Source organism: Tachyglossus aculeatus, chromosome 5 (assembly GCF_015852505.1).
Source record: "Tachyglossus aculeatus isolate mTacAcu1 chromosome 5, mTacAcu1.pri, whole genome shotgun sequence".
NCBI classification, from domain to species: Eukaryota; Metazoa; Chordata; class Mammalia; order Monotremata; family Tachyglossidae; genus Tachyglossus; species Tachyglossus aculeatus.
Window position 1 is genome coordinate 74,990,131 of NC_052070.1, and position 8,184 is coordinate 74,998,314.

General features: G+C 43.6%; 1 protein-coding gene across 1 annotated transcript in view; it reads right to left on the minus strand.

Moving 5' to 3' along the window:
- Positions 1-4,496, minus strand: part of TEX15 (testis expressed 15, meiosis and synapsis associated) — a 65,427-nt gene extending 60,931 nt beyond the window's left edge. Inside the window, exons 1-2 of the mRNA XM_038746931.1 lie at positions 4,443-4,496; positions 3,257-3,277 (exon numbers count right to left, since the gene is read on the minus strand). The gene's annotated coding sequence lies outside the window, so the exon portion shown is untranslated. The remainder of the gene's footprint in view (positions 1-3,256; positions 3,278-4,442) is intronic.
- Positions 4,497-8,184: the final 3,688 nt, after the last annotated feature.

Here is an 8,184-nt window from a genome sequence, read left to right on the forward strand (position 1 = left end):
GGTCACCAATGACCTCCTGCTTGCCAAATCCAACGGCTCCTACTCTATCCTAATCGCCCTCGACCTCTCAGCTGCCTTCGACACTGTGGACCACCCCCTTCTCCTCAACACACTATCCAACCTCGGCTTCACAGACTCCGTCCTCTCCTGGTTCTCCTCTTATCTCTCCGGTCATTTATTCTCAGTCTCTTTTGCAGACTCCTCCTCCCCCTCCCATCCCCTTACTATGGGGGTTCCCCAAGGTTCAGTTCTTGGTCCCCTTCTGTTCTCAATCTACACTCACTCCCTTGGTGACCTCATTCGCTCCCACGACTTCAACTATCATCTCTACGCTGATGACACCCAAATCTACATCTCTTCCCCTGCTCTCTCCCCCTTCCTCCAGGCTCGCATCTCCTCCTGTCTTCAGGACATCTCCATCTGGATGTCTGCCCGCCACCTAAAACTCAACATGTCCAAGACTGAACTTCTTGTCTTCCCTCCCAAACCCTGCCCTCTCCCTGACTTTCCCATCACTGTTGATGGCACTACCATTCTTCCTGTCTCACAAGCCCACAACCTTGGTGTCATCCTCGACTCCACTCTCTCGTTCACCCCTAACATCCAAGCCATCACCAAAACCTGCTGGTCTCAGCTCCGCAACATTGCCAAGATCCGCCCTTTCCTCTCCATCCAAACCGCTACCCTGCTCGTTCAAGCTCTCATCCTATCCCATCTGGACTACTGCATCAGCCTCCTCTCTGATCTCCCATCCTCGTGTCTCTCCCCACTTCAATCCATACTTCACACCGCTGCCCGGATTGTCTTTGTCCAGAAATGCTCTGGGCATGTTACTCCCCCCCCTCAAAAATCTCCAGTGGCTACCAATCAATCTGTGCATCACGCAGAAACTCCTCACCCTCAGCTTCAAGGCTTTCCATCACCTCGCCCCCTCCTACCTCACCTCCCTTCTCTCCTTCTACAGCCCAGCCCGCACCCTCCGCTCCTCTGCTGCTAATCTCCTCACCGTGTCTCATTCTCTCCTGTCCTGCTGTCGACCCCCGGCCCACATCATCCCCCTGGCCTGCAATGCCCTCCCTCCCAACATCCGCCAAGCTAGCTCTCTTCTTCCCTTCAAGGCCCTACTGAGAGCTCACTTCCTCCAGGAGGCCTTCCCAGACTGAGCCCCCTCCTTCCTCTCCCTCACCCCCATCTCCATCCCCCCATCTTACCTCCTTCCCTTCCCTACAGCACCTGTATATATGTATATATGTTTGTACATATTTATTACTCTATTTATTTATTTATTTATTTTACTTGTACATATCTATTCTATTTATTTTATTTTGTTAATATGTTTGGTTTTGTTCTCTGTCTCCCCCTTCTAGACTGTGAGCTCACTGTTGGGTAGGGACTGTCTCTATATGTTGCCAACTTGTACTTCCCAAGCACTTAGTACAGTGCTCTGCACACAGTAAATGCTCAATAAAGACAATTGATTGATTGATTGATTAACATGTCCAAAACAGAACTCCTTACCTTCCCACCCAAACCCTGTCCTCCCCCTCACTTTTCCATCACCACAGCTGGCACCACCCTTTTTGTCTCACAATCCCATAACCTTGGCGCTATCCTTGACTCCACTCTATCAGTCAACCCACATATTCAATCCTTCCCTAAATTCTGTTGGTCCCACTTTCACAACATTGCTAAAATCCCCTCTTTTCTCTCCCTCCAAACTGCTACCACATTAATACAATCACATATCCTTTCCTGCCTTGATTACCATAACAGTCTCCTTGCTGGCCTCTTCGCTGACCTCATAGCCTCCTGTCTCTCCCCACTCCAGTCTATACTTCACGCTGCTGCCTGGATCATTTTTCTACAAAAATGTTCAGGACATGTTTCCTCACTCCTCAAGAAACTCCAAAGCTTGCCCATCCACCTCCGCATCAAACAAAAGTGCCTCACCATTGGCTTCAAAACACTCAATCACCTTGCCCCCTCCTACCTCAACTTGCTATTCTCCTTCTACAACCCAGTGTACACACTTCATCCTTCTAAGGCTAAACGTCTCATTCTTCCTCAGTCTCACCTATCGTGCCTTCAACCTCTCGCCCACATCCTGCCTCTGGCCTGGAACACCCTCCCTTCTCAAATCCTACAGACAATTACTCTCCCCACTTCAAAGCCTTACTGAAAACACATCTCCTCCAAGAGGCCTTCCCTGACTAAGTACTCCTCTCCTCTTCTCCCACTCCCTTCTGCGTCACCCTGACCTGCCTTCTTTATTCATCCCCCCTCCCAGCTCTGCTGCACTTATGTACTTATCTGTAATTTTATTTATTTGAACTCATGTCTGTCTCCCCCCCTTAGACTGTGAGCCTGTTGTTGGCAGGGAATGTCTCTGCTTATTGTTGTATTGTACTCTCCCAAGCATTCAGTGGAGTGCTCTGAACATAATAAGGGCTCAATAAATATGATCGAATGAATGAATGAATGAATACCATAATTATTAGTCATGGGTGGCTAAAGGTGAGGGATAATTTAGAAAATTAATTCTCAATAATGATTCTGGTCATTAATTTTTGTTTGTTTTCCCAGCCATTGATTCCAGTAATTCAGTGGAGGGTGGGGTAAAAAGTATGGGGATATTTTATCATGCCTAGATGATATTATTATCCCAAATCATCCTAGTACACAGTTTAAAATCACAGCCAGTTCTTCCTTCTTTTAGGAAATTCTCTTAGCAGAGGATACTTGTTTAAAACTCTATTCTCTGGGCTACAGCATAATAAATGTACCAACTAAAGACAACCTTCCTATTGTTAAATTGCATTTCCACCTACTCTTGCTTTTTAATTCTACAGAGTTCTTATTTTCCCAGACGTGCTACTGAAAAAAAGCAATTTCATACAGGGCTGACTCAGGAGGTCTTATTTTCTGTTTAAGAGAATTTCACAGTTCCCCTCACATTCTAGGACATGGGTTTAAATAAATTGTACCAGTTCGCGTTATTAAATATGACAAAATAGTCTAAGATAAATCAACGTGGCTCATGGCTGTAAAATTTTTAATGGATTTCCTCAGACTCTAAAAAGAATCTAGATAAATTACAGCTTTCTACAAATTTATAAAATTTCAGGCTTAATGTCTTCTCCCTGACTAGAAAGAGTTACAAACAACATGTACAGAGAGAATGTGAACAAAAAAGGAGTTCAAATAAGCAAGACTATTGATCTAATTAAATTCTAAAAAGGCCTTAGCCAGCACTTACCTGGCATGGAAACAGGATTGGCTTCAGAAAAAAAATGATAATAATAATAATGACATTTGTTGAGCACTTATTAGGTGATAAAACACATTTTTAAGCACTGGGGGAAACACATGATACTGGGCCAAATATTTGGCCTAGTGGGAAGAGCATGAGCTTGGGAGTGAGGAGATCTGGGTTCTAATCCTAGCTCTGCCACTTTTTTCTTAATGGTATTTGTCAAGTGCTTACAATGGGCCAAGCACTGTACTAAGTGCTAGAGTAGATGCAAGGTAATTAGGTAGGACATAGTTTCTGTCCCACCAGGGGCTTGCAGTCTAAATAGGAGGGAAAACCGGCATCGAACCCCCATTTTACATATGAGGGGACTGAGGCACAGAGAAGTGAATAGACTTCCCCAAGGGTCACACAGAATGCAAGTGAGAGAAGCAGAAGGGCTTAGTGGCAAGAGCACAGCTCTAGGAGTCAGAGGATCTGGGTTCTAATACCTGTTCTGCTATTTGGCAATGTCAATCAATGGGATTTACTGAGTGCTTACTATGGGCAGGGCACTGTACTAAGTGCTTGGGAAAGTAATAATAATAATAATAATGTACAATACAACAGAATTAGCATACATGTTCCATTACAAGCCTACAGTCTAGAGGGGGAGACAAACATTAATATAAATAAGTAATTTGTAATATACAATTTAAAGATATGAACATAATTGTCATGGGGTTGGGGATGGGGTGAGTATCAAATGTCCAAAGCTCAAAGAAGGGAGAGCGAGCCGGGGAAAAGAGGGTTTAATCAGGGAAGGTCTCTTGGAGAAGACGTGACCTCAATAATGCTTTGAAGGTGGAGAGAGTGGTGGTCTGGCATATATGGAGTGGGAGGGAGTTCCAGGCTTGGGGAAGAACGTGGCAAAGGAGTCAGCAGCAAGATAGGCAAGATGGGGGAACAGTGAGTAAACCGTGGACTGGACTTTAGTAGGAGATTAGTAAGGCGAGGTAGGATGGGTTAGAGTTAGATAAGAAGTTTCTGTTTGATGTGGAGGTGGATGGTCAATCATTGGATGTTCTTGAGGACTGGGGAGTTCTTGAGGAGTGGGCCACTTAATTTCTCCATTCCTCTAAAATGGCGATTACACCCTACTACTTCCTACTTAGCCTATGGACCCCCATATGGGACAGGGATTGTGTCCAACCTGATTATCTTGCATCTTCTCTGGAACGTAGTATAGTGTTTACCACGTAGTAAGTGGTTGCCACGTACCATTAAAAAAATTTTTTTTAAAAGTGGCCAAGTGGGGATTAGAACCCAGGTCGCCTGGATCCCAAGCCCACACTTGTACCACTAGACCAGTTAACTGGCCTTACGCTTTGCGGCAAAAAAATTCTATTTCTTCTTCTTCCATATGACATCATAGCCAACGGTCGGTAGTAGTGTAATTTTAAAATGTTCCTCTAGGGGGACCTAGAAGCACCGAACCATAAACTCCACCCACTTTGCCCCATGTTTAGGTTCTCGTCAACAGAGGCCCGGCTTCCATTTTAGGTGAGGGAGACTAAGTGCTTTCATATTTTTGTTGGGCTCCCGGACAACTGGTGGTGATAGGAATTGCTCACATAGCACATATGGACTTCCCAAGTGCTTAGAGCAGTGCTGTGCACACAGTAAGCGCTCAATAAATACGATTGAATGAATAAATATGAGTTCTAATTCCGGCTCTGCTGCTTGTCTGCTGGGGCAAGTCATGTAACTTCTCTGTGAAATGTATTGTTTCCCAGCCACTACCCTCTCAGACCAGTGCTTAACATCTGAAGCTGGCCTTGCATAACAATCAGGGATTGTTCAATCAATCAACCTTATTTACTAAATTTGAAAGCACACCTCCTCCAAGAGGCCTTCCCTGACTAAGCCCCCCCTTTCCTCTTCTTCCACTCTCTTATCCTTCGCCCTGACTTTCTCCCCTTGTCCATCCCCCATCTCAGCCCCACAGCACTTAAGCATATATTTGTAATTTATTCATTTATATTCATGTCGACATGTCTCCCCCTCTAGACTATAAACTCGTTGTGGGTAGGAAATGTGTCTATGTTATATTGTACTCTCCCAATCGGTTAGTACAGTGTTCTGCATATGGTAAGCACTCAATAAATACAATTGAATGAATGAATGAATGGATTGTCTCTGTTGCTGTACTGTACTTTCCAAGCACTTAGTACAGTACTCTGCACACAGTAAGCACTCAATAAATACGATCGAATGAATAAATGAATGAAAGTGCTTACTAGGTGTAGAGCACTGTACTAAACACTTCTAAAGGGAAGCAGCATCACCTAATGGAAAGCACACAGGCCTGGGAGTCAGAGGAATTGGGTTCTAATCCCGTCTCCACCACGTGTGCTGCGTAACCTTGGGCAAGTCACTTCATTTCCCTGTCCCTCAGTTAACTCATGAATTACTCAATCAGTGGTATTTATCAAGCACTTACTGTAATAATAATAATTACAATAATGATGGTATTTGTTAAGCATTTACTATGTGCCAAGCACTGTTCTAAGCACTAGACTATGGGCAAAGCACTGCACTAAGTGTTTGGGTGAGTACAGCACAACAGAATTAGCAGGCACATTCCCTGACCATAATAAGCTAAAAGGAGAAGGAACTGGATTCTAAACCCTATTCCACCATATGTCTGCTGTGTGACCTTGGGCAAGTCACTTAACTTCTCTGTGCCTCAGTTACCTCATCACTAAAATGGGGATTAAGACCATAAGCCCCACGTTGGACATGGATTGTGTACAACTTTATTATCTTTTATCTACCCCAGCATATAGTACAGTGGCTGAAACATAGTAAGCACTTAGCATATACTGTTTAAGAAAATAAATAAGGTCTCAGTTGTTTCACCTTATATTTTAAAGAGTAAATAGAGATCTGCCAAAGCCTTTTCTATTCATCAGACATAGGAAGCGAAATGAATTTAATGCAGAACATTTTGAGTGTCTTCCTTTTTAGTCATGGAAATGGAAATGAAAGTAACAGTTCTCAGATGCTCCTTTGTGGTTAAAGGGACAACTTGGATTTTGTTAATGACAGAAAGAGAAGCAAAAAAGTGTACAATGGAAGAGAGAAAGATAAGGCATCATCAAAACTTATCCAAAAGCAAACAGAGTATGCATACATATAGATATACACACACTCTAGCAGTTTTACACTATTTTCAGAGGTACTCAGAGAGCACTCTCAGGAATGTGCCAACTAATGATGATAGGAATTGCTCACACAGAGCATATGGGTTCTAATCCCAGCTCTGCCACTTATCTGCTCTGTGACCTGGGACAAGCCACTTAATTTCTCTGTGCCTCAGTTACCTCATCTGTAAAATGGGAATTAAGACTGTGAGCCCCATGTGGGACAGGAGCTGTGTCCAACCTGAGGATCTTGTATCTACCTCAGTGCTTAGAACAATGCTTGACATCTAGAAGTGCTTAACAAATACTATCATCAGTATTTCAATAAAAATTCCCATTTTTTCATAGTATATTATTTTTGGTCTTCACTTTCATTCTTGCATCATTAAAATGTTTTCTCAAATATCCTGCTTGCCTAGTAGCTCTGTAGTACATGAAGTTCCATTATACGGTCACACAGCATTCACTATAATGCATAAAATAACAATAATAATCCAGGGCTTAGAACAGTGCTTGGCACATAGAAAGCACTTAACAAATACCATCATTATTAATAATTCACTTCTTGATGAACTTAATTCGAAAAGTATCCCTTCAGGCATTCCATTTACCAGAGGCACCTGGGACAGCCTAAAGCATTCATGGGATTTCACAATGTCACAAGAAAACAGCAGGTTATCTAGCATGGTCCACAGGGGCACAGGCAGAGGCAGGGAACTAATGAGCCATATTTCTGGGATTGGGAAAGACTGATCATTGTTACTACCTCCACAGATGGTTCTATCCTAGGTGTGGGGGGGCTTTTCTTGCTAGTACTTATCTCCCCAAGTCCTGGAACAACAACACTCATGCTCCCTGACACTTCCCTATTGTAACCCTGCTCCCAGCATTCCCCAGGCTCTGAGTAGTGCTGTCCTCCAAAAGGAATCCAGAAGTAGGCTGAAGTAGCCTCCAGCAATGGCAGAGGTGTAGAGCTGGCAGAACTTATTCTGGGGGTTGAGGGAGACACTGTGGACACTTTCACCTTGTATGGCAATTGATTCTATTTGATGTCCTTAATCACGCTTGAGTACTTGCATCATTTGCACACGTACCTCTTCCTGTGACACTGACTACTGACCAAACGGGAATTTTACACCCACAGTGTAGAATATATTATAATGCATTTTGCTAAACCAAGATGGTAAGCTCCCTCTAGATTGTAAACTCACTGTGGGCAGGGAATATGTCTGATCATTGTTATATTGTACTTCTCCAAGGGTTTAGTACAGTGCTCTGCACACGGTAAGCGCTCAGTAAATTCATTCATGCATTCATTCAATTGTATTTATTGAGCGCTTACTGTGTGCAGAGCACTGAGCTAAGCGCTTGGAAAGTACAATTCGGCAACAGAGACAATCCCTACCCAAAAATGGGCTCACAGACTAGAAGGGGGAGACAGATACAAAACAAAACAATTAGGCATCAATAGCATCAAAAATAGATAAATAGAATTATAGATATATATGCACATCATTAATAAAATAAATAGGATAATAAATATGTACGAATATGCACAAGTGCTAAGGGGTGGGGAAGTGGGTAGAGCAGAGGGAGGGAGTAGGGGTTATGGGGAGGGAAGGAGGATCAGAGGAAAAGGGGGGCTCAGCCTGGGAAGGCCTCTTGGAGGAGGTGAGCTCTCAATAGGGCTTTGAAGTGGGGAAGAGAGCCAGTTTGGCAGATGTGAGGAGGGAGGGCATTCCAGGCCAG